Below are 27,103 nucleotides of genomic sequence, written 5' to 3' on the forward strand. Positions count from 1 at the left end.
GAAATTATCATGCTAAGTCAGTCAGACAATGTGACACCAACATCGAAGGCTATCATTTACACGTGGAATCTGAAAAAAGGATCAATGAACTTCTTTACAGAACAGATACTGACTCACAGACTTTGAAAAACGTATGATTTCCAAAGGAGACAGGCTGGGGGTGGGGAGATGCACTGGGGTTTTGGGATGGAAATGCTATAAAATTGGGTTGCGATGACCATTGTACAACCATAAATGTAATAAATTCATTGAGTAATATTAACAAAAAAATTTTCTTAAGAACTTAAACTGCATCCTACATCCATGTTTATTTATCTGCCTGCTAAACTTCAAGTCCATTAGAAGAAGGGCCATCTGCCCTGTGCATCCTTAAATCCTGGTTCCGGAGTTCCCGTCGTGGCGCAGTGGTTAACGAATCTGACTAGGAACCTTGAGGTTGCGGGTTCGGTCCCTGCCCTTGCTCAGTGGGTTAACGATCTGGCGTTGCCGTGAGCTGTGGTGTAGGTCATAGACGCGGCTCGGATCCTGAGTTGCTGTGGCTCTGGCGTAGGCCAGTGGCTACAGCTCCGATTAGACCCCTAGCCTGGGAACCTCCATATGCCACGGGAGCGGCCCAAAGAAATAGCAAAAAGACAAAAAAAAAAATCTGGTCCCTAGCTCCCTGACGCAGAGCAGTCCTGAAGTCATCAGTTTGACCGGAATGATGGAGTTGACGTAAAATCCCAACAACATGTATAAGGATGGAAACAGGCTTGAATAAAGATGTGGTACATACATCCAATGGAATACTACTCGGCCATAAAAAGCATGAAATGATGCCATTTGCAGCAACATAGATGGCTCTAGAGATTAGCATGTTAAGTGAAGTCAGACAGAAAAAGACAAATATATGAGATCACTCATGTGTGGAATCTAATAAAAACGATACAATAGAACTTATAAAACAGAAGCCAACTTAAAGACTTCTAAACCAAACTTATGTTTACTGAAGGGGAAACGTGGAGGGGGAGGGACTAACTAAGGGGTTGGGGTTGACATATACACACTTCTGTATGTAAAATAAGACAGCTAACAAGGACCTACTCTAGAGCACAGGGCAATCTCTCAATACTGTGTTATAACTATATGGGAAAAGAATCCGAAAAGGAATGGATAGATGTATCTGTATAACTGACTTGCTTTGCTGTATACCTGAAATAACGCAACTTTGTAAGTCAACTATATTCCAATAAAATTTTTTTTAATGCATAAGGATGGAACTAGGATCAAAGATCCTCTACCAAGCAGGATGGACAGGAGGCGACAAGGGCAGGAAAACAGACACAGTGCCAACACCAGGAGGTCTTCTGAAAACATCCCCTGAGTTGGAGTCTGACTTCCTTTCTACTTCGCTTCTCAGCACCAGTCATGAGCTTCTTCTTCAAAAGAGAGATCCTTGAGCTGGAGTCCATTATACCTGCAAGAACCTTCTGGCCCCTGAAAAAATAGTTGATGAAGAGACTTTTTTTTTTGCTGTCCAAGGACAGAGTCCGAGAGGGACAGGGCTACACCACGATGGCGGGGATAACGCTGCTCAGCCCTCATCGACCCCCGCCCCCCACAACCCGCCCCAGTTCAGATTCATTCATACATCCGACAAATATCTAGAGGGGCACCGTGTGTCTGGCACCACCTTAAATTCTGGAGACAGAGCAAGAAACCACATAGGAAAAATCCCTGCCCTGTGGAGCTAATACCTAGTGGGATAGAGATACTGCTTTTAAAAAAATATATATATATAGTACTAAAGTGAACTATTTCATATTTTCATATCAGTCTGTGGGGAAACAGAACCGAATAAGGGAGGATGGGACGCCAGGGGGGTTGCCGTTTTACAGGGGCGGGGCAGGACTCCCCACGGAGCACTGGGGTCTGCAGAAGGATCTGGAAGAGGGGACCTGGCAAAGGAAACAGCTGGGGCAAAGCTTTGGGAACCAGTCTGGCCAGTGGCCAGAGTGGCCAGAGGGGCGTGGTGAGTGGGAGCATGAGTGGCGGGGATGCAGACAGGTGGGTGGGACCCGGGAACTACTGGGACTCTGCCTGTCGCTCCACGTGGACTAAGGGCGGACTCAGAATTTACAGGAAAGCTGTAACTCCCGTCTGGAGAGTAGGCAGAGGGCAAAGGCTGAGGCTGGCGTCTAGGGGGAGCGGGAGGAGGGTTGGGGGGGTGGCATACGAGGCAGGGTCCACAGGACTCCATGCGGGATCAGGTGGGAGCGGAAAAGCTAAAGAGGCCCCAGGTTCCACCAACCTTATGGTGGTGCCAGTAACTAGAACGGGGGCTTGGGGGCAGCGTGGGCTTAAACCCATGTCATGGGTTCCTCGGGCCTCCTTCTCTTCTGGGCTGTCCTGGGGGTGCCTGGTGAAAAACAGTGTAGTCACCTGACCCAGGCTAACAAACCCTCAGTTACCACTTCAGAGATGGGGTCCAGCCCAAGAGGGCCTGTCAGTCTCCCGGACATTATATGCAGATAGAAGAGTCCTTCTCTCTCTCTCTCTCTCTCTCTCTCTCTCTGTCTCTCTCTCTCTCTCTCTCTCTCTCTGTCTCTCTCTCTCTCCCCAACAGTACTAATGTCAGATCCTTAACCTCTATGCCACCAGGAAACTCCAAAGAGTCTTCTTACCAGGTGCCTAAACTGGGAGGCAGTGAGCCCAGGGCTCCCCAAAGCAGTTTAGCCTGAGCCATGGACAAAACCCAGAAGAAAAATCAGGAGACAAGCTGGACAAAGAGATGAAAACCATTTATTTATTATGTTTTGGGCTATCCCTGGATCCAGCCGCACCTGAAGGCCACAGATGCCCATTGACTACTGTACTAATTATCCATTTATTGTCTCTCAGGTCCAAATTCAGTCTTCATTATTGGCTCTGTGGAAACAGAGCTGGATTCTTTAAATATTGTTTCTTAGCCCATTGACATACTGGTAATATTTGTCAGTATAAGGCGCTGGAGGGTGCTGCAGGATGACGAGAATTTTTCGGGTTCCAGTGCCACTTAGTGGCCTCCTAGGGCCACATGTCTCCCCCACCTGCACCCAGCCCAGGCTCCTGTGGCACATGGTGGCCACCAGCTTCCCTGGCAGCCCTCTCAGGTAGAGTGCAGGTGGCCTGTGGACCCCCTCCCTGTGAACAGCTATCCTTGACCTCATAGAAGTCACCACAGCAAGTTCCCTGCCATTCAGAGATGCACTAATATTATATCATACATAATATTATAATACACATCTGTATGATTCTATTATATGCATATATTATATATATGAGATATAATTGACATATAACATTATAACAGTTTCATGTATATGACAGAATAATTCAGTATTTGTGTAGATAATGAAATAAGCACTGCCATCAGTCTAGTTAACATCCATCACCAAACATAGTTACAGTTTTTTTCCTTGTGATGAAAACATGTAAGATCTACTCTCTGAGCAACTCTCAAATATACAACAGACTGTCATAAACTCTAGTCACCGCATCATACACGACACCCCATGACTTATTGATTTTGTAACAGGAAGTTTGTGCCTTTTGACCCTCTTCACCCATTCCCCACCCCCACCCCCCCACTTTATGTCTGTTCCTTGCAGCTGAGCATCCAGACGGATGCCAAGAAAGGATAGGAAGTGATTTCTCTTTTGTAACACCTGCATCATCTCTCTGAATTTCTCCCCTGATGCTCAAGAGAAGACGCTGTCTTCCTCATCCCTGGTACCCTGGCTGCAGTCTGTGCTCACTAAACATTCTTTCTCATACCCCCAGACACCTGCCTTGTTCTCAGTCTTGTTAAATCTGAATGAACTTACTTTGAGTCCCACATCCAGGGCCCTCTCCCCAAGAAAGTGGGAGAAGAGACAAGACAGAGAAATAGAGAAGAGTAACTTTTCTTTTCCTCTGGTCCCTGTTTTAAGTCCTCCTGCCCCCAGATGCCCCCCAGACCCCTCGTCTTGACTTGTACAAAGAAACCTACTTGCAGAAGGCATGGAGGTTTCCCGCAGAATGAGAGAAGGAAGGCGTGATTGCAGCAGCCTAATGCAAATAACTGAGATTCATTGTTTCTCAAAATGACTTTGAAGGATAACGTCAGTGGGGATGGTGGGGTAAGGACCTCCAAAAACCCCCCTTCATAAACCCGACAATCTGGGGAACCTTTGTTTAAGAAAAAAGACTAGGGAGTTCCCGTCGTGGCGCAGTGGTTAACGAATCCGACTAGGAACCATGAGGTTGCGGGTTCGGTTCCTGCCCTTGCTCAGTGGGTTAACGATCCGGCGTTGCTGTGAGCTGTGGTGTAGGTTGCAGACGCGGCTCGGATCCCGCGTTGCTGTGGCTCTGGCGTAGGCCGGTGGCTACAGCTCCGATTCAACCCCTAGCCTGGGAACCTCCATATGCCGTGGCAGAGGCCCAAAGAAATAGCAAAAAGACAAAAAAAAAAAAAAAAAAAAAGACTAACTCTCAGCTGTTGTTGTTTAAAGTGAGCCACGTAGCATCTTACCTAGCAGGGTTCCCATCCTTCCTCTCCAGCTCAATGACAGGCTTGAAAACCCACATCCCTGAATCGCAGTGGGAACCAGCAGCTTAAGTGCCAGTAGAAGGGGCCAGGGCGGGACTCAAGCCCCTCCAAAGCCCCGTTCTCCAAGCACGGTCACCTCGGGACCTGCCTGGCAGTTTTACAGGAAAATTCCACTTTCAGGGCCTGACAGGACTCTGAGCTCACCCAGTGGGAAGAGATTTTTTCCAGGGGCGTTTGTGGAAAACACTTCGTGGCAAATGTTCCACGTGATAGCTGCCCTAGAAGGGTTGGGGAAAGCTGTCAGCTGATCAAACAACTTAAAAGGGAAAGCAGGGGAGTGAGAGGTTCACAGGTGGCTTTGGAAAGTTCTGACACATGCCCAGAACCTGGAAGTTCGCCCCCTTGCTCGCACAGGGCCGTGCTCACACTCAGGAAGGACCTGGGAGCTCTGAGCCGCAGTCCCCTCCAGCTGCCCACGTGGTTTTGTGCAAGCAGGAGGTGAAGGTCAAAGCAGAGTTGTAACCTGTGTGAAGGGATGGTGACGGCGGGCACCAGGACACACACAGAGCCCTTTGGCATAGTCTGGGCAACTTACTGGACCCAGCATTTCAGGAAATAACGAAGCATTATTGTGCACAACCAAGCTAAGCAAGCAGAGATTTCAATAGCCACCAACAACACAGAGAATAGATCACGACAATAGCCGGGCCATGCTGAGGCTCCTGGGTGACGGAACCACTTTTCTCTTTCCCACATTCATCAAATGCCCAGTCTGTGTCCAGTCACCCTTAGGTGTCTCCAAGTGTGGTCTTCTTTTTCTTTTTAGGGCACACCTGCGGCATAGAGAAGTTCCCAGGCTAGGGATGGAATTGGAGCTGCAGCTGCAGGCCTATACCACAGCCACGGCACTAAGCCCACTGAGCCAGGTTGGGGATCGAACCCACATCCTCACAAACACCATGTCAGGTGTTAACCCGCTGGGCCACAACCAGAACTCCTGCAGGTATGTTTTTACAGTTGGTACATTCAAATCAGATCTAGGGGCCACCCATTAGGTGACCAATGCATCTCTTGTGTCTTCATCTATAACACTTCTCCCTTCGTCTTTTTCCCCGACCTGCCCTAGGCTGACTGTACCCTTGTGATGCTGGGCTGTGTGCTAGGGCTTTATAGGGATTATCAGGCCATCTTCCCTGCAAACCAAGGTCATCGTTATTCTGTCGTATTCCCATGGGCCGGTCTAGACAGTGGCACGTGTGTCCCATGCAGGAGCTCGGCTAGTGCCCGCTCAGCTGTCCGGGCAGTAGCTGCCATCATCTCCACTTGACAGAAAAATAAACTGAGGTGCAGAAAGATTAAGCACTGGAGTCTCTTCAGCCCTCACTGTTAGGCGGTCCTGCCACATCTGCAGCAGGGGCTGCCTCCCTTGACAGTTTCCTCTTCTCCCATGAAGCTCAGCAAAGAAAAAAGGTTAGAACAGAAGTGTATGTCCCTGGAGTTCCCATTGTGGCTCAGCAGTAACAAACCCGAGTAGTATCTATGAGGACACGGGTTCGATCCCTGGCCTCGAGCAGTGGGTTAAGGATCCCGCATTGCCATGGGCTACCGTGTAGGTCCAAGACACAGCTCAGATGTGACGTTGCTGTGGCTGTGCTGTAGGTCATCAGCTGCAGCTCCGATTCGACCCCTAAGCCTGGACTCTTCCATATTCTTCAGGTGCAGCCAAAAAAAAAAACCAATAAGTAAATAAATAAAGTATGTATATATGTCCCTATACACCACTATATATAAAAACAATAAATAACAAGGACCTACTATATAGCACAGGGAACTATACTCAATGTCTTGTAATAACCTATTACAGAGATTTGGGAAAAGAATATATATATAATTAGATAAATAACACTTGAAGCTAACACAACGTCATAAATCAACTATACTTCAATTTTTTTGTACTTCAATTTAGAAATGTTTAGTTAAACATTAAAAAAAAGAACTATAGGTCTCTTTTTTGGTGAACTGTGTCCCACACACCCTGCTTTCTTTTCTGGTTAACATTCTTCCATTCTACCAGACGCAGAGGGAACTCAGTCTGACTCTCCGCCGTCCGGAGGCTCCTGGTGTGCCTGGGAATACGGGAAATACAGGTACCTCTCCAATGCAAGGCAGGTGTTGAAAAGCCCTGCCTGCAGTAGTGGCTTCTCAACAGAGCAGCGAAAAATGCGCGGAGAAGTGATAACACCTGAGTAGGCAGCCGTTATTTGTGGATGGAAATATCGGAGAACATCAGGACGTTTGCCTGGTCTGCCCAGGGGAAGTACAAGCCATGAAGCCCAGTAAATACTTATTACTAAGCAAACAGAGTGGAGAACAATGCAAGGTTTGGTTTGAGAACTGCAGGGTTGTCATTTCACACTAGGCCACAAGAGGGCACTATAACATGATTTGGGGAAGAAAGTTGCTTTTGGTTTTGGTTTTGCATTTTCTTTACAGGGGGCCCAGGGGTCAGCAAGGTCTTGTAAGTTTCTAGCTGCTGGGGACTTGGTTAGTTCTGAGCCTCCCTAAGACCTCTGCCTGTGAAAGGGTGTTGGCCGAAATGTGAGACCGCAACATTTGTAAGGCAGGATAACAGGATTTTTTTTCCAAGCCTGACCTCATCGCCCTGGGTTCCTCCCTCCTCAGCTCCTAGTAAGAGGGTCCAGCAACCTGTTCTCTCCGCCACGATCCATGCCTCCAACCCTTTCTCCTCCTCTTCCAGGACCACCTTCTCTCTGAGTCCCCATAACCGGACAAACATAGTGGTTCCGCTAATATTTATTCCATTGGCTTGTAAGTATTTGTGTTATTTTAGTTAAGATCTCTTAGCAGTGAGAAAATGACTGATGCTCCAACTTGTCTCAGGTACATCCTGTGAAAGACCAGCAGCTCATTTGCCTCTGTCCCGAACCCATCCGGGGAGCTGACTTTCCATCTCTGCTGACTGGTCCTGGGTCAGTAGTTTCCTTGGGTCCCCATAACAGGAGCTGCTGGAGGCCAGGGACACACCCCAGCCCCTGCTGTATCCTCGGGGCCAAGCAAAGAGCTGGGCTGTGGCTGGTGCCCAAGGAACGCTTACTGGATGGAGAACAAGAGGATGAGTGGAACAGCTCTTCTCATTCCATGATCAGGGCCCTGACCTTCAGGCTACACTACACTAGCAGCCTCGAAGGCTCACACATGCGCCACAGCGGAGGGACTGGTGGCAGCAAAAGGACAGCAGCTCCTCTGGTCCCTCCCCTGCTCCCAGCCTCCAAGGCTTCCTAAGGCACTTACAAGAAATCCTAACTCCTCCCTGTGACATACGAGGCCCCGCCTCCCAGCCTCCCCACCCGCCAAACCGACCTCACCCCTGCCACACCCCCCACGGACCAGGCTCGGAGGAAACACACACCCTTCCCGCCCTCGAGGTGGGCCGGCCCAGGCAGGTTCCTCTCCCTGGAATGCCCCTCCTTCTCATCATCCAAGGCTGTGATGATTTGACATTAAGATCCCAGTTTTTTTGGTTTTTGGTTTTGGGGGGGGAGTTCGGTCTTTTTAGGGCCATACCTGTGGCATATGGAAGTACCCAGGCTAGGAGTCGAATCAGAGCTACAACTGCCGGCCTCCTCCGCAGCCACAGCAATGCCAAATCCGAGCCACATCTGTGTCCTACACTGTAGCTTGCAGCAACCCTGGATCCTTAACCCACTGAGTGAGACCAAGGATCAAACCCACATCTTCACAGACACTATGTGGGGTTCTTAAACTGGTGAGCCACAACAGGCACTCCTTAAATTACTTGATGCTTTTAAATCACCGGCGTACAGTAAGCACATGATAGCTGTTATTATTGATACTTGCTCTTGAGTCAAGAGGCTGTGTGTGTGTGTGTGTGTGTGTGTGTCTCCTTAGCAGAGCTGTCAACTCGGAGAGGGTAGGGGTGGTGACCGTGCCCCCCTTTTCCCAGAACTTTCCATCCTATGGTGAACAGTGGCATCTCTCCGGTCTCAGATGGAAACTAAGGCTTCTTGGATTTTGGGGGGGGGGCCTGCCAAACCAGCTGAAGGTGCTGGGTTCTGGTTGTACAAGCTTCTGTTTCTTCTCCTTTTCATCTCCTTACCTTTAACAAGCGCTTTGCAAGCCTCCTTGTTTTCCAAAAGGAGCCACTTCTCAAGAGTGGGCTGGACCCATATGCAGGAGACGCAACTCTGCAAAAAATTAAAATAGATGTCTTTCCTTGTAGGTTATTTCTGTTTCCCCACCCCCTCGTGAGCAGCACAGCTCCATCGCACTGCCCCCGGAACAGCTCTCTCCAGGAGGAAAGGTAATAGATGTCCCGCAGAACTGCCAATATTGCCGCCGATTTCCAAGGAAAATTGCCTCTATCCATCAAAGCAGCCCTGAGCCAGCCATGCATTTGCAAGGAAGACCCCGAGCTAGCCTCTCCCAGGAGTCTTCTCAGAGGCAGCAAAAAGAAAGCCATTGCTGGAGCAAAATAAAAGGAGAAAAACGAGGAAGGAAGAGAAAACCTCGCACATCAATAGATGTCCCAGCACGCAGGCCCTTTGCCACCTTCACCGAAGGGCCAGACAGTGTGCTGGAGCCTCGGCTGATGCACTTTCCAACCACCCTTCCCGAGGGAGTGGAGATCTGGGTCAGAGCCCGCAAGGCTGTGCACCCGCCGCTTCGTGAGTGACTGTCCCCAGGGCCGGCTCCTTCCCGCAGGGAGACCCATGGGGCTGGTCTGCTCTCCCCGCTCATCTATCAGCCCCAAGCCTGCCGGGCGGGCCAGGCGCACAGCCCCCTGGAGAGGCTGCTGAAGAACACAGCCACTGAACCCTTCCCTCCGGGATCCACGTGGCATTTCCTCTGGGGCGACGGAGCCCAGTTCCTCTTGCGCCGAGGAGACAGCTGGAGGGGAGGCAGCACCTGAGCTCTGCCCTTACGGGGTTGTCTGATCTCCAGGAGCACTGAGGATGCCACGCTGAGCCTTCCAGCCTGCGATTCTCGCTGAGCCTCACACCCCAGTGCCTTTGCACAGGCAGATGACCAAGCAGAGGCTCAGAGAAGCTGGGGAAAGGTCACAGGTGTAGGAGATGACAGGGACTGGGTTGGAAACCAGGCTCTCGGGAACCTGCCACCTCCTGTGCTCTGGTCACTGCCTCTGAGCCTTGATTCCTGTCTGTGCAGCAGAAAGAACAGCAAGGATGCTGGTAACACGCGGATGCACGTGACACAGGTCACCGGTGTGAGCTCCCGGGCATGTCTTTCCTGCTCGTCCACCCCGGAGGACTTCTGCGTGTGCCGGCCCCTCCTCTGCTGGCCACCTGCCAAGCATACCCTCCCTGGAAAAGGGACCCCTTGCCGTCTCTGTGCCTGCTGCCCCACTCCACGCTCGAAAGTGATGGGCACACAGTCAGTGCTTCGGGGACTGAGCTGAATTCACTGGACCTACTCTGTGTGGGGCAGTGGTGAGGACGAAATCTCTGCTGAGGCCCATAATAGTAATAAGACCCGGGAGTTTCCTGGTGGCTCAGCGGGCTAAGGATCTGGCATTGTCACTGCTGTGGTGCTCCTTACTGCCGAGGTGTAAGGTTTTATTTTGTTTTTTCCTTTTTTCTGTTTTCTTTTTTGGCCACCCCACAGCATATGGAGTTCCTGGACCAGGGATCAGATCCAAGCCACATTATCGACCTAGACCACAGCTGCAGCAAAGGCAGGATCCTTATCCTACTGTGCTGGGCCAGGGATTGAACCTGCATCTCAGTGCTCCCAAGATGCTGCCAATCCCACTGGGCCACAGCAGGAACTTCTGTGGTATGGTTTTGATCCCTGGCCCAGGAACTTCCACATGCCACAGGCATAGCAAATAAAATAAGGTAAGATGAGATAAATAAAATAAAATGAAAAGACCAGGTCTCCTCAAGCCCAACCGAAAAATGAAAAGATGAAATCAAGGAAGATGCTGGTCCCAAAGCAGTCGGTGTCCCACCTCCTGCCTCATTCCAGCGAACGGCAGTTTGGGGTTCAGCTGGAGTCAGGGCTTCTCCACATACATGCTTGTGTGGATGGAAAATTTGGAGCCAAGCTGCAAAGCCCATGCAGGCTACCTCTTGAGCGACTTGAGCACTTGAGCACAAAGCGATGGAATGAGCTCCAGAGGTCATTACCCCCCCCCCCCCCCCCCCGCTGGTAGGTGAGCGAGGCCAGCCGAGCGCTTCCTGCAGTCACCCAGCAAAACCCAGGGGAGACACAGAGGTATTCATGCTTCTGTCTCTGCACAACCTCAGCTTCACCCAGGAAGCACTGCAGGGCTCCTGGTCCATGCATGGCTCTGGTAAGCACAGGGGACAGCAGAGCTGGGACATAGCTGGATGGGCCAGAGCTGGAGTCTGGGATCCAGGTGAGACCCCCAGCCCCGCCACCTGGTTGTTGTCACCCAACCCCCAGGGCCAGTTCCGTCTTTGGACAAGTGCATTGGGAGGACTCAGGGAGTGGAGGTCACGTGTTCCATGTCACATGCAGGTGGGAGGGGCCGCCCCCCGCCGAGCTGACCCCGGAGCAGACCGAGATCAAACACGTGTCCCGCAGACTAATCCCATTCTCGGAGCACAGGGGACACCACGTGGGTTTGCTGGTGCAGGTTTTATATCTGAGCATTCCACTAAGGATTCGTGTAGAAAAAGGGAGACCCTCCACTACGCAGGATGTCAGCTTCTTCTGCTGCCCCGGCTGTTTGTCTGTCGCCTTCTCTTCCTTCAGGGTAACCACACCTGGTTCAGGTTAAACATATCTGCTTGGGTTAACTAGGGGAGCTCTTTCACTCAGAAAGGCTTAAGACAGAGAGTTCCACTGTGGCTCAGCGGTTAACGAACCCACCTGGGATCCATGAGGACGCAGGCTCCATCCCTGACCTCGCTCAGGGATTAAGGATCTCACGTTGCCCTGAGCTGCGGTGTAGGTCACAGATGTGGCTCGGATCTGGTGTTGCTGTGGCTGTGGCGTAGGCCGGCAGCTACAGCTCCAATTTAACCTCTAGCCTGGGAACTTCCATATGCTATGGGTGTGGCCCCAAAAAGACAAAGAAGGAAGGAAGAGAGAGAGAGAAAGAGAGAAAGGACGAAAGACAGACAGACAGAAAGACTTAAGACAAAAATAATAGTAATAACTGGGGAGTCCCTGTGTGGCTCAGTGGGTTAAGGATCCAGCATGGTCACTGCCATGATGCGGATTAGATCCTTGGCCCAGAAACCTCCATATGCCACAGTCATGGCTGAGAAAATAGTAACTGTAAAACTGAGAACAGCACGTAAGAACCACATACGGTTTGTCAAACCGTTAACATACAAAGTGTTGAGAAATGTCCAGGCAGCATTTTGCAAATAATCGAGGATGCGCACGGGATGCATTCCAGCCCCTCTTCCCTACGGAGTGGTAAACGCCCCCGCTGCGCGTTCCCTGCTTCTGTCCAGCTCCTTTTCTCATGAGCCACGGCCAACCAGGTGGACTGTGTTTCGAGAAACAGACTTTCTCTGGGTCAGCACTGCTGTGAGGCCTGTGCATTTGAGATGCCCAGACAGGGTGTGGATCCAGATCATCTGAGGTTGTTTGGTGCAGCCCAAGCCACAGCAGTCTCAACTAGAACATGGGCACAGCTAGCCCGCAGGGCTCTAGAGGGAAGACTGGGAAATATACTGAACGCACTCAACACATAGACACTCCCAATGTATGGAAATTATTCTTCCAGTCCGTTAGTGCAGAGGCCTTCCTGGAGCAGAGTCTGTCTAGCTTTGCAGAGTCAGAAATCCAATTTTTGTCAGCCCACGGAGTGTTTAAACCACATACCCCAAAACTGAAACATAAATCAAAATGCCAATTGATTCATTTCCATTGAGAAATCTCTGCCAGGGTGTATGAGTTTCTATGGCTGCTATAACAAATCGCTACACACTTAGTGGCTTAAAACAACAGAAATGTATTATCCTACAGTTCAGGAGGCCAGACGTCTGGCACCAGTCTCCCTGGGCTAAGATCAAGCTGTGGGCAGGCTGCATTCCCATGGAGGCTCTGAGAGAGGATCTCTTTCCTGGCCTTTCCCACAACTCCTGGAGGTGGCTGCCTTCCTTGGCTGGCTGCCCTCTTCCTCCATCTGCAAAGCTCTCAGCATTGGCTGAATCCTTCTCCTGTCTCCTCACTCAGACCTCACTCTACTGCTGCCTACCTCTTCCACTTTTTTTGTTTTTTGTGGGTTTGTTTGTTTGTTTGTTTTGCTCTTCATGTAGGGCCGCACCTGCAGTATATGGAGGTTCCCAGGCTAGTGGTCAAATCAGAGCTGCAGCTGCTGGCTGATGCCACAGCCCACAGCAACACCAGATCCTTAACCCGCTGAGCGAGATCAAACCCACATCCTCAAGGATACTAGTCAGGTTCGTTACCACTGAGCCACAATGGGAACGCCTCCCCTCTTTCACTTTTAAGGACTTTTGTCCTCACGTGCAGTCCACCCAGATAATCCAGGATAATCTCCCTATGTTAAGAACAGCTGATTAGCAACGTTTATATCACTTGCAATCTTAGTTTACACTGGCCAAATAAGTGACATAGTCACCCGCTCTAAGAATTAGGACATGACCTCTTTGGATGGAAGGGCATTATTGTGCCTCCCACACATGGGAACAAGAGTACTTCAGTCCGTATAACCCACACCTTATTTCCCTGTAGACAGGTCTACACAGCAGGCTTGGTGAGCATGGAAGTGGAACCACAGCAGAGTCAGACTTACATGGTCCAGCATATCCACCTCAGCCATGGGTGTGGCTTAACCAATGGACCCAGGTGTCGACTCCTTCCCTGAGGAGAACTAGGCTGTTCTAACAATATTTGCCTCCGTGAGCTCCCTCGCCATTCCTCCAAGGCTGAGTGGCCACTGACACCCTCCCTCACCGGAGGTCAAGGCTACCTTCTGATGGACACACTTTTTCTTTGGGGGATGACACTGAGGTCTTGGGTGGCCTGGGTGTCTTCATGCTTCTGTGGCCACATTTTGCTTGTCTTTTGTGATCCATTATGCATGGGTTTTCAAGTCAAATTTCCTTTTTCTTTTTCTTTCTTTGTTTTTTTTGGGGGGGGGGCGGGGGGATGGTGGGGAAAGGTCCCAGACGAGGGGCTGAATCAGAACTGCAGTTGCTGGCCTGCGCCATAAGTGCAGCAATGCTGGGATCTGAGCCGCATCTGTGATTGATGCAGCAGCTTGCAGCAATGCCGGATCTTCACCCACTGAGCAAGGCCAGGGCTCAAACCCACATCCTCATGGATACTAGTCAGATTCTTAACCCGTTGAGCTACAATAGCAACTCCAAGTCAGATTTTCAAAGTGTAAACCTCTCTCCACGTTCTTGGGGTACACCTGACCAGGTCCCCCAGTCGCTCCCAACAACGTGAGTCCGATCCTCCTAGTGCTCAGGACGCCTTTGCATCAGCAGCACAGCGATGCCCTGGAGGGGAAATGAGAAGTAGCCTCGGCCCACTCTGAGCTAGTGAAGGCCTATGCAACACAGACAGCGTGAGACCTCACTTCCCAGGACCTTCAAGTGGGGCCCCGGGCCTCAGAGCGTCTCCACTGGGTCCACAAGCAGAGGAAGCCGGGAAGAGGATCCAGGGCAGTGGCTTGGCTGTTTCAACACTAATTGAATCATTGGACTGTGGAAGGCTTTGTGCTGTGACCCATTTTCATCATGCCCAGACTTGATTGTGGGCAATTTTCCCTTAATTCTGAATTCTAACCCAAAGAGAAAAGAACAAGTTGTTTGTTCTTATGATCACACAGTAGGTATGAAACCATATGCTGTGTGTCGGTTGCCAAGACTCTTCATCATGTTCTTTATGTTCTGCATAATGATGAGTATGCATTGTGTGGTTTTTTAGGGTCACCGGGGTAGGTGTTATCTTTTATCGTGTACCAACAACAGCTGACCTTTGCTGGCTGCTGCCTTCTTGCCAAGGACTGTGCCTGGCATCTTCCACGTGGCCCATCACTCAATCCTCACAACAATGCTCGGAGCTAGGTACTATTATTACCCTGATTTTTGCAGATGAGGCAACTGCAGCTAAGTAGCATCGCCAAGATCATACCACTGCATCACACACCTAGAGCCCAGCTTTGAAACCAGCTAATGTCCTATCAGAGCCTATGAGCATAAGGACTTGGCAGCTTCGTGCCTGTTTACCCTTGACAGGAGGATTTGCACACAAGCAGATGAGACAGCAATCCTAATCGCTTCTTAAATTGTGGGGAAATACACGTAACATAACATTCTGCGTCTTAAACCATGTTCAGTGCTACTTAGTGCTCCTCGGTACATTCACGCTGTGGTGCCACCATCACCACCATCCGCCTCCAGAAATCCTTCCATCTTCCAGAACCGAAACTGTTCCCATGAAACCCTAACTCCCATTTCCCTCTCCCTTAGCCGCGGGCTGCCGCCATTCTACAGTCTCTCTGAAGGTGACAGCTCTAGGTACTTCATCCAAGTGGAATCATAAGGATTTGTCCTTTTGTGACGGGCTTATGTCACTCTGCATGACGTCCTCAAGGTTCCCCCCTGTTGTAGCAGGTGTCAGAATACTTAAGTCCATATAACCTGAACTTACCATGTGTCAGGACGCCCTTCCTTTTTAAGGCTGAATATCCACGTGTGTGTGTGTGTGTGTGTGTGTGTGTGGTTTATCTGCTCACCCATCAGTGAACACTTGGGTTGTTTTCGCCTTTTAGCTCCTGTGAATAGTGCTGCTATGAATATGGGTGTACAAATACCTCTCCAAGACCTTTCTTTCAGTGCTTTTGGTACACAGCTAGAATTGGAATTGCAGGATATCATGGTAATTCTATGTTTGGTTTTATTTGTTCATTTGCTTGTCTTTTTAGGGCCCGGCTAGGGAATTGAGGTTCCCAGGCTAGGGATCGAATCAGAACTGTAGCCACCGGCCTACACCACAGCCACAGCAACAGCAACTCCAGATCCAAGTTGCATCTGCAACCTACACCACAGCTCACAGCAACGCCAGATCTTTAACCTCTGAGCAGGGCCAGGATTCAAACCTGCATCCTTGAGGATGCTAGTCGGATTCGTGTCTGCTGAGCCATGACGGGAATTTCTACGTTTATGTTGTGGGTGTTATTGTTTTCTGAGGAATTGCTGCACAGTTTTACGTATCAGCTGCACCTTTTTATACCCCCACCAACCGTGCACAACACTTCTAATTTCTTCATGCCCTTGCCAATAATTACTGTTTTCTGGTTTCTTTTCACAGTGGCCATCCTATGGGATGTGAGGTGGTATCTCAGTGTGTTGATGTGCTCTTCCTTAATGACTAGTGATATGGAGCATCTTTTCTTGTGCTTATTGGTCGTTAGGACTCAGAATCTTAATATTCTTACCCACGTCAATAAGGAAAATCCTGAGAAGATCCAAGCTCTCCTGCAGGGCTGTTTTGAGGATTAAATGAATAAATAGACACGGGAAAACTAACATGGCACCTGACAAAGAGAGACTGTGCAATAAACGGTAATTCTGTATCAGTTAGCTATTGACACAGCAGCACCACATAACAAGTCACCAATGCTCAGCAGCTGAAACAATAACCATTTATAATTGCTCACACACATATGGTCCAGCTGATGGTTCTGGTCTTGACCGGGCTCATTCATGCATCTACTGAGCTGCGAGTTGGACAGGCAACCCTCCCACTTTGAGTTCACACATTTAGAGTTGGACTGGCTCTACACTGGTCTAATGCATCAGCACTTCTTCACATGTCTTTTACTTCCTTCCAGTGGATTAGCCAGGTGTGGCCTCTAAGAAATGCAGGGGCCCAGCAGAAACATGCAAGCACATTTCCAAACTTCTGCTTGTGTCAAGTTTGCTGCTATCCTATAGGTCAAAGCAACCATGGTAGACAGAATTCTAAGATGAGCCCCAGTGAGTCATACCCCTGTATAACCTATACTCCTGGATACAGATGGAACCAGTGACTTTCTGGCCAATAGAATATGGCATTGGTGGAAGTCCTCTTGTGATTTCAGTATGGGATATAAGACTATACATCAGCAGAGTAGAATAAGAGTTTCTCCCCCTGGCCTTGAAGAAGTGAGCTGTCAAGTTGAAAGAGAGCCACATAGCAAGGAACCACGGGTGACCTCTAGATGCTGAGAATGGCCACCAGCTGACAGCCAGCAAGAAAACGGAGACCTCAGTCATACAACCGCAAGGAACTGAATTCTGCCAAAAGCCTTGTGAACATAGAAGAGGAATCTGAGCTATAAAAGGAAGACAGCCCAGCCAAGACCTTGATTGCAGCCTTGTGAAATTTTAAGGACCTTTCCAGGCCCTGCCCAGCTTCTTGACCTGCAGAAACTGTATGATAATAACTGCATGTTGTTTTAGGCGGCTAAGATTGTAACACTTTGTTATGCAGCATAGGAATCAAGTACATGTCACTGAGCCAGTTCCAGAGTCAGCACGGCAGAGCCTTCCAGAGGGTGGGACGCAGAGAGGTGGGAACAATCGGGACGATGAGCGAACCCCATCCATCATCCCCTGCCAGGACTGACAGGGTTGGCCAATGCTGGCAGCACTGTGTCAAATAACATTGCACCACTGCAATAACACACTCTACGAAAACACACTCTACAAACATGGATCCGCCTGGCTTTTTCTTATTTTTCAGAGATTATAGCCTGCCTACGCTGGCAACTGCAGATGCAAAAAAAAAAAAAAAAGGAGTGAGCTTGGAAATAGGATCAGTGTGCTGGATACAAGCAAACATTCTGGAGCTGGGCATCGTGGGCTGAAGTCCCAGCTCGAATACCAGCATCTGTGTGACCCTGGATAAGTTTCTTAACCTCCCTGTTTCTTAAGGACATCACTGAAAAAGAGAGAACAGTACTATTTGAGGGTTGTTTTGAAAATTATGTAAGTTAATATACATAAAGTACTTAAAAAAGTGCCTGGGATCTTGTAAATACCATGTGTTTGCTGCATTATTCTGTTTTCAAATAGTCGACTAATGCAAATATTACAGTCATTCCAACAGAATAACCAACTCAGGAGAAACTCTCTTCCCTGATAGAATGGATAAACACATATTTTCTTTCTTTCTTTCTTTCTTTCTTTCTTTCTTTCTCTCTTTCTTTCTTTCCTTCCTTCCTTCCTTCCTTCCTTCTTTTTGGGTCTCACCCGCAGCGTATGGAAGTTCCCAGGCTAGGGGTTGAATCAGAGCTGCAGCTGGCAGCCTACACCACAGCTACAGAAATGCCAAATCTGAGCCATATCTGTGACCTATACCACGGCTCAAGGCAATGCTGGATCCTTAACCCACTGAGCAAGGCCAGGGATCGAACCTGCAACCTCATTAAATCTGCAACTAGGCAAGTATGTAACCTGCTGAGCCATGATGGGAACTCCTACATTTTCTTTATGTGCTCTAAAAAGCCTGTAAATGTAAGACATACGAAAACTGCACAACTAAAATACTCGCCATAAAACGTACAGCCAATATACTGTCATGTAGAGAAGAACAAGAACTAAACAAGAAAGTACATCATTTTCACAGTCACTTCCTTTCAGAACTGTAAGAACTCATAGAATAATCCTATTTTATTGAGATGGCTTCGTCCTTTTGGAATTTATCATGGGCCTTTACTAACAAATTCTAATTCCTGCCTTTTTATTTCCAAGGAATGTACTCCCTAAAGCATGGGTTTTACAATGCTTGGAACACTGCATAATAACCTCAACTTCACAAGTCAAGATAGGAATCCTGGATTTTTCCCTCGCAGCCAGACTTTGGGCAGATGAGCAGTGCCCTTGGAGGAAGGGGACGTGGGGTCAATTCAGGCCCCACATCTTACTACCTCGGAGGCGTAGCCTGAGCAGCCTGGGACTCAGTTTTCCCTAATAACACGAACAAGCCCTGTTACACAAGAAGGAAGTGAGGACCAGAGGAGAAAAGGGAGGCAAAGGGCTTTTAAAACTCTGCTTGAGATTACGAAGTAGCATGCCAGGAATTCCTGTTGTGGCGCAGCTGGTTGAGAACCCGACTACTACCCATGAGGATGTGGGTTCAATCCCTCGCTTCGCTCGATGGGTTAGGTAGCCTGCATTGCCGCAAGTTATGGCATAGGTCACAGATGTGGCTTGAATCTGGTGTTGCTGTGGCTGCAGGTCCAATTCAGCCGCTAGCCTGGGAACTTCCATATGCCACAGGTGCAGCCCTACAGACAAAAAAAGTAGAGTGTCAGTCAGTGTCCCATCAGGCGACAGAAGTGCTTCCAGCCACTGTAACGGAGGAAAGCTGGTCTAACGAATCATTGGCCAGGTATGAAAGAACTGGAAAGAAGAAAAAAAAAAAAGACCATGGGAAATCACAGAGTCGCAACTGCAGAAGCAGCACCAGCCCGGGCTGGGAAGTGGAAGGAGAGTCTGGGATTACTAAACACCAGAAGCTCTAAGGATGGGCTCCAAGCAGCTGGAACAACAGATGTCTAAGGAAAGGGCTGCCTCTGGCCTGGAGAGGGGTCTTTCTTTGTTGGGGGCTCAAGGAGGCTGATCCTGGGAGGTGACACCCGTCACCTGAACCCATGTGACTCCTGGGATCAACCGTAGTGACAGGAGGTGGTGCCAGGTCATGCTGGGAAGTAGGGACCGACTAAGCCCCTCCTATGACTTCACAGATGCCCCTGGCCCCTCCTACAGAAGTACCTAACGCAGGTGCAGGGGGAATGGAAAGGGGCTTTCAGGTCCCAGCCCCGAGTCTCAGAGCAGAGTACAAAAGCTGGGTTTGTGGAGCTCCCTGGGTTTGTGGCTCAGTAGTTAAGGATCCAGCATTGTCACCGCTGTGGTATGAGTTCAATCCCTGGCCCTGGAACTTCCTCATGCCACAGGGATGGCCCAAAAAAAAAGAGAGAGAGAGAGAGAGAGAAAAGAAAGAAGAAAAGGCTGGGTTGGTCAATGAGTTAATGCCCAGCACTAGAAGGTAAAGAAAAAGACATTAAGCCCATAGTCAAGGGCAGCCCCTTCTGGGTAGTGGTGGCCCCATCTGCTCCCTGTACCCCGATGTCCCCTGTAAAATTAGACTCCAGACTTAGACACAGATGATTCATCTCTGACGCTGGAGTTTCTGAGTGTGTCACCCTTGTAAAGACTTCAGCAAGCCTCCAGTGTCCCAGGACTTGAGTAGTCTTTTCTCCCTCTGCCTGGCCTCAAAGGGACCTCTGAGGACCAGTGTCCAGTTTGGAGCCTTGAGATGGGCGTGGCCCTGCTCTCAGCCAGAACCTCCCCTAGTCCCTTCTCTCGCTCTCTCTCTTCTCCCTTCATTGCTTTCTTTTCTTTTCTTTTTTTTTTTTTTTTTTTTTTCTTTTTGCTTTTCAGGGCCGAATTTATGACATATGGAAGATCCCAGGCTAGGGGTTGAATCAGAACTGCAGCTGCCGGCCTATGCCACAGCCACAGCAACACAAGGTCCAAGCCACTTCTTCCACCTACACCACAGCTCACAGCAACTCTGGATCTTTAACCCACTGAGCAAGGCCAGGGATTGAACCCACATCCTTATGGGTACTAGTCGGGTTCGTTTCCGCTGAGTCACAGTGGGAACTCCCCGCATCATTTCTTTACACATCTCCCCTCCTAGATTTTAAGTTCTATTAAGATAACATTATCCAGACTTGTAACTATGCAATAAATAAAAATGAAACCAAAATCAGTCCAAGAAAAGAGTAAGTGTTGGTCGTAATTCAATGTGAAAAAAAACCTTGCAGATTGCTAAGGCTTTCAGTAGAATGAAGGGCAGCTCTGGGCAGTGAGCAAGCACTTCCCCCTGCCTGACCCTGGCCTTGGAGGTTTGCAAACAGGAGTTGCAACCACCTGTTGGGAAAGTGACAGAGTTTCCTGCAGTGAAAGTCCAATGTGACATAGGGAGACACTGAATGGCTTCTTTCTTCCAAGATAAATATTCTGAGTACCAAAGAGTCTAATCCCGCTCTGATACCTCAGTCCCTTGTGTCTGCACAGAGAGAAGGAGAGAAGCCTGGGAAACAGCCATCGCAAGTCAGAGGGTCCCCAGCCTGGCAGTTCCGTGGTCACTGAACGTTGCCCTTGCTGAGCCTGGCTGCCCCGCTCTCTCGATGCACTTCTAAGCCCAGCTCCACAGAGATGCCAATGCCAGGTACGCAATCCTTAATTGGATTCTTGGCAAAGGATGAGGACAATTCATTGGGTCCGCTGCCCAAGCCTACATGTATGCAGGCAAGGGAGGAAGAGTCCCCGGCCAGAGCCACCGGTGCCAATTTCCACTTGGCAGAGGGGAGGGTGTTTCAGAGAGGATTACAAGGCAGTTCTAACCAGCTGTCACAAGGGCCGAGTGTTGTTCTAACCAGGTGCCCCCGAGTGAACCCTCCTCTCCAGCCGGGCCGGTCTGCCCTGTGCCCTGGATGCGCAGCGCTGACTCCTGCCTCACCCTGCACACTGAGCCCTCCCCAGGGGAGCAGCACCAGCACCCCACATCCTCCCCCGCCTCCGAGGCCCAGCTGAAGCCCATCTCGTTTCTGAACCCTCCCCCGACCCCCCGACCATGGGGATCTCAGCAACTCCAGAACCGTCGGCTGGCTTTTCGAATCATAACGACCACCACTGCCATGTATTAGACTCTTGCTGTATGCTGGAACACTGCCAGGCACTGTGCTAATTCTCAGAACAGTCCTGCAAGGAAGGAAGCTGGCCTCATCTTAAAGATGAGGAACCTGAGACTTAACACTTTTGTTAAGAGTGGAGGACAAAGCTGGGCTTCTTGGCTCCAAATACCACTTTTTTTTTTTTTTTTTTTTTTTTTTGTCTTTTTAGGGCCGCACCCATGGCATATGGAGGTTCCCAGGCTAGAGGTCAAATCAGAGCCGCAGCTGCCGACCTATACCGAAGCCACAGCAACACAGGATCCGAGCCACATCCTCGACTTATGGTGCATCCTGTGGCAAAGCTGGATCCTTAACCCAATGAGCGAGGCCGGGAATCGATCCTGTGTCCTCATGGATACTATGTCAGGTTCGTAACCACTGAGCCACAACGGAAACTCCAGCAATTTTTCAGAGAAGACATAGGTCCTTACTTTTCTGTGAAATCTAGCCTTTTAAAAAAAAAAAATGGCCATTTATTAAAAATGCTTTTTAAAATTTACCTGAATCAATAAACTGTGTTGCAGTATGGATCCTGCCTACAGGTGGCCAGTGTATGACCCAACCGCAGAAGCAAGACCTGAGTCCAGAGAGATGACGCAACCAGCCAAGGGTACACAGCCTGTTGGTGGCAAAGTTGGCACAGGGACTGGACCTCGTGATGGCCAGGCTCCAGTCCAGCCCTCACTCTGCCAGTCTCCACAGGCGTGGATTCATGCCAAAGTTGCTCTGGTGAGACACATCTGCAAGGTCACGGGGAGACCACACCTTCACCAAGGTCCTTGCAGGTCACTGCCATGTTCACCTCCCTAATCTACAATGCTTTAATGATTCCCGATTGCTTCCTGGACTCACATCTGATCTTCTGGGCTGAGCATAATGTTCTTTCTCTTCCTTTGCTTCCTCCAAGGTCACTGTGGGAGCTTTGACTGATTCGGGCACCTACACAGAGTGCCACCCTGGGGGACACAGAGTCAGATGAGACCCAGGCTCTATTTGAGGAGCTATGATGCTCAATTTAATATGTGTTAACTTGGCTGGGCCATGGTGCTCAAGTATTTGGCCAAACATCAGTCTAGCTGTTGCTGTATTTCTTAGATATGCTTACTATTCAAACCAATAGACTAAAGCAGGTGACCCTTCATGATGTGGGTGGGTGGGCTTCATCCCATCAGTGGAAGGCTTTAGGAAAAAAGATGAGGTCCCTGGAGAAAGAGAACATGCTGCCTCTAGACTGCCTTTGGACTCAAGCTATAATATCAGCTCTTTTCAGGGTCTTCAGCCTGCCAGCATGTCCTGCAGATTTCAGAACTTAACTCTCAGATGGATAGATAGATAGATAGATAGATAGATAGATAGATAGATAGATAGACAGACAGAGTGAAGAGAAAGACGGGTGGATGAACGGATGGTGGATGGATGGATGGATAGAGATATTGATACAGATGAATAGATGGATAGATAGAACAAATAGATAAATGGATGATTGGTTGGATGGATGGATAGATAGATAGATAGAAAGATAGATAGATAGACAGAGTGAAGAGAAAGATGGGTGGGTGAATGGATAGAGATATTGATATAGATGAATAGATGGATAGATAAATAAATAGAGTGAATAGAAAGATGGGTGGGTGAATGGATGATGGTTGGATGGATGGATGGATGGATAGAGTGATAGATACAGATGGATAGATAGGTAGATAGATAGACAGACAGACAGACAGACAGACAGACCACATCCCTTATTGGTCCTATTTCTCTGGAGAACCATGACTAATATAAGAACTCACAGGCTAATAGGAAGTACACTGACTATGCCCTCCTTTCATCATATACAAAATTCATACTAGATATGAAGGCACAAGAAAGTGAGGGAAGGGCAATTTTTTCCCCCAGACTTGTAAGCAAGCCTTTGTGTGTCTGTGCTATGGGCATTTTCTGGAGAAAATGTCGAAGTATTTTGGAGCCCCCCCAAAACTCAAGGACCATTAAATTTCCTGGTCTTGGACTGCCCTTCCAACTTGAGTTTCTGTATTTCAGTGGGAGATAAAGCATCATTCGTTTTGCTCTCATTAACGAGGGATCTAGAAGGGTTTGATTCCAAATGAAACCACAGAGAAGTGATAGGAAGAGCCAAATCCAGAACCTAACATTTGTGGGTCCAAACTGCCTCTGCTATTTACCAGCTCAGTGACCCAGGACAGGTCACCTAAACTCTCCGAGTCTCAACTTCCTCATCTGTAAAATGGAAATAATACCATCCCGAGGACCGGCTGTGAGGTGTGAATGAGGCGGCCAATGTGACTGATGGACCCAGGGCCTCACCCTCAAAGAGTGCTCAGGAAACATACATTTATTCATTATTCACAGTTACACTCAAGGCCCCGAGGAGCCCCCATCCTCAGCTCACAGGATTTCAGCATAAGCCGACCAAGATTAGGTGGCTTGCCTTTTAGTCACCGACACACCTGCTGAAGGGTTTGGACCACAAAGCAAAAAGTATTTCATGCACCTGCTCCTTTATTTATTTATCTATTTTTACTTTTGCTTTTTAGGGCTGCACCTGTGGCATATGGAAGTTCCCAGCCCAGGGGTTGAATCCGAGCTGCAGCTGCCACCCTACTCCACAGCAATAACAACATGGGATCTGAGCCTCATCTGTGACCTACACTGCAGTTCACAGCAACACTGGATCCCACATGAGCAAGGCCAGGGATCCAACTCACATCCTCGTGGATATTAGTTGGGTTCATTACTATCGAGCCACAGCAGAACTCCCACCTGCTTCTTTCAATTCAGACTCTTAAGATGGGGCAGATTCTTTTCTCTTGTAGAGGCAGGCTTGCTTTTCCCAGCTGCAGATGAGGGATAATTACACTTCCCTCGAAAAACCGTCACAGTGCCAGGACGCAAGCGCTCTTACAAATGCCTGTCTCTCCTTCCTCAGGTCCAGAAGGCAGAAGAGGATGGATGCCTGTGGGCTGGGGTCTAGAGTCAGAGAATCCAGACTAGTTCTGTCTGTCTGGTCTTCAGGCTTCAGTTTGCCCCAGGATCAAACATGGTTGGTAGAACGAGGCATCTCAGAGATTGCAAGGATTAAATGAGACAAATCACACAAGGCTTGGGCTCCCTGTCTAGGAGGGATTGTAAGCAAATCCTATTATTATTACCAGACTTTTTGCAGGGAAGGGAGGTCACTGCTGACACTGAGGTCTTGCTGTAAATTTCCCCTTAGCCCAACCCGTTTTTTGTTTGTTTCTTTGTCTTTTTAGGCATATGGCAGTTCCCACAGCTAGGGGTCAAATCAGAGCTACAGCTGCTGGCCTATGCCACAGCCACAGCAGCTGTGGGATCTGAGTTGCATCTGCAACCTACACCACAACTCACAGCAATGCTAGATCCTTGACCCACTAAGAGAGGCCAGGAACCCACATCCTCATGTATACTAGTCAGGTTCTTAACCCACTGAGCCACAATAGGAACTCTCAGCCCAACCCCTTTTGAATGGGCATTCTAGCACCTGCCAGCAAAGGAACCCTAGCAAACGTGTTCTGGAGATGTACTCTCACTTTGCATCTGGGATCACTGAGCTGGAAGGGCGGTTACCTCTCACCCCCTCCCCAGAGGGGATACCTGAGGTCCCAGAGACGAAGCCACTTAGCCAGGGCACACGGCAAGGCAGCAGTGAAGGAGTTCTCTCCCCATTTCCTCCTCATCTTGCTGACCTCATGGGGGTCAGAAGGTCGATACAGCAGCCAAAAATCTGGCCAGAGCTTCGTGGTCAGGGGGTCACAGAGCAGGCGAAAGCATGGAACTTTATCCCTAATTAGGTCCTGTTTAATTTGGCCTTCCCTGTAGCCAGCAGAGCCAAACTGCCAGCAGAGGTCTGGCCCTTGCGTGGCCATCAGGAATTTCGGACTTCTAATTTGGGCTGATCACTTTGGACAAGTTGCCCAGCCTCTGTCTTCTCATCTTCCCATTTAGAAGTCTGGGATAATAATAGCTTCTTCTCTTTGGGGAAGATTTCAATGGGTTTTTTTTTTTGTTTTGTTTTTTTTGGTTTTTTTTTTAAACAGAGTTACATCATTTGTTCCCCTTAATTTACTTTGTTTGGGCAGGCAGGAAATTATTTTCAGCCAGCAGTCAGTAATTACTAATCACACTGACAATTTGTGAAAAAAAAAAACAAAAACAGACAACAAACAAACAAACAAAAACACCTCCCGAGTGTATTTCAAAACAAGATCTCTTTTTGTTAATGAAACACTCCCCTGGAGATGGGTTTTAGCCAACCTTCGGCTACAGCCTGGCTGTGGTTAGAGGTTGGCCCAGACTAGAAAGAGCACTGGACTGAGTGTTAGGGAGCCTCCAGTGGGGCTGGGAGACCCTGGGGAAGTCATTTTACCTGACTTAAGCTTCTAGAGGATTCCTCAACCACAGAAGGAGGGAACTGGACTAAATGATCTTTAGGATCCTTTTCAGCAATGCTTTGCTGACTCCGTCCACAATAAACATTCAATAAAGTAGCTCTCAGGGGAGTTCCCGTGACGGAGTAGGGGAAACGAGTCCAACTAGGAACCATGAGGTTGCGGGTTCAATCCCTGGCCTCGCTCAGTGGGGTAAGGATCTGACATTGCCATGAGTTGTGGTGTAGGTTGCAGACGTGGCTTGGATCGGGCGTTGCTGTGGCTGTGGTATAGGCCGGAGGCTACAGCTCTAATTAGACCCCTAGCCTGGGAAGCTCCATATGCCCTAGGTGCAGCCCGAAAAAGAGAAAAAGAAAAAAAAAAAGTAGTTCTCAGGCACCTTGGTCCCTCTCAACACTCCCCCTTAACCAGCCACCGTCCAGACAGCTACCAGCAGAAATCGAATCAGGTCACTCCCTGTTTGAAACTCCTTTCATAGCAGAGGAAGGGGCATAAAGATTAATGCGTGTCCATGCAAATAGATAACATGCAGTCATTGAAAATAAAGGAGAGCATTCAGTAACATGGGGAAGTGAAGAGCTTAATTTAGTGAGAAAGGCAGAATGCAAAATTGTGCAATAATCTCTCAATAATTAAAATGTATAAGACAATGAAAAAATGCTCCACATGCCAATTATTAGAGAAATGCAAATCAAAACTACAATAAGGTATCATCTCATTCTGGTCAGAATGGCCACATCAAAAAGTTTACAAATAATACGTGTCGGAGAGAAGGTGGAGAAAAAGGAACCCTCCTACACTGTGAGTGGGAATGTAAACTGGCACTGCCATCACGGAGGTGCCTGAAAAAACTGAAAACCGATTTACAGTATGGAGCTTTTTTTAAAAACTAAAAATAGGAGCTCCCGTTCTGGTAACAAACCCAACTGTTATCCATGAGGATGCAGGTTTGATCCCTGGCCTCGTTCAGTGGGTTCGGGATCCAGCATTACCAAGAGCTGTGATGTAGGTTGCAGACATGGCTCAGATCCCACATGGGGGAGAGGAGGACAAGATGGCGGAGGAGTAGGGGGACACGCTCGCCCTCTCCCACAAACACAACAAAAAAAGCACATCTACAGAAGAAATGACTCGCACAGAACAACAACCAATCGCTGGCAGAGGAACCTAAACTCCAATAACGGCAAGAAGTTCGTGACATTATTGGGCAGAACGGGAGAAAAGAGGAGAGTGAGAGAAGGTGAATCCGAGCGGGACGGGCGCTCCCGAAAGGGAACTGCGGAGGAGAAAGGGATCCCGCACCCTGGAAAGTCTCCTACCGGGGGAAAGATCAAACGAACCGGAGGAATCTCCAGATGCAGAGAAGAGTGTAGCAGTAAG

This window comes from Sus scrofa, chromosome 4 (genome assembly GCF_000003025.6).
Source record: "Sus scrofa isolate TJ Tabasco breed Duroc chromosome 4, Sscrofa11.1, whole genome shotgun sequence".
NCBI classification, from domain to species: Eukaryota; Metazoa; Chordata; class Mammalia; order Artiodactyla; family Suidae; genus Sus; species Sus scrofa.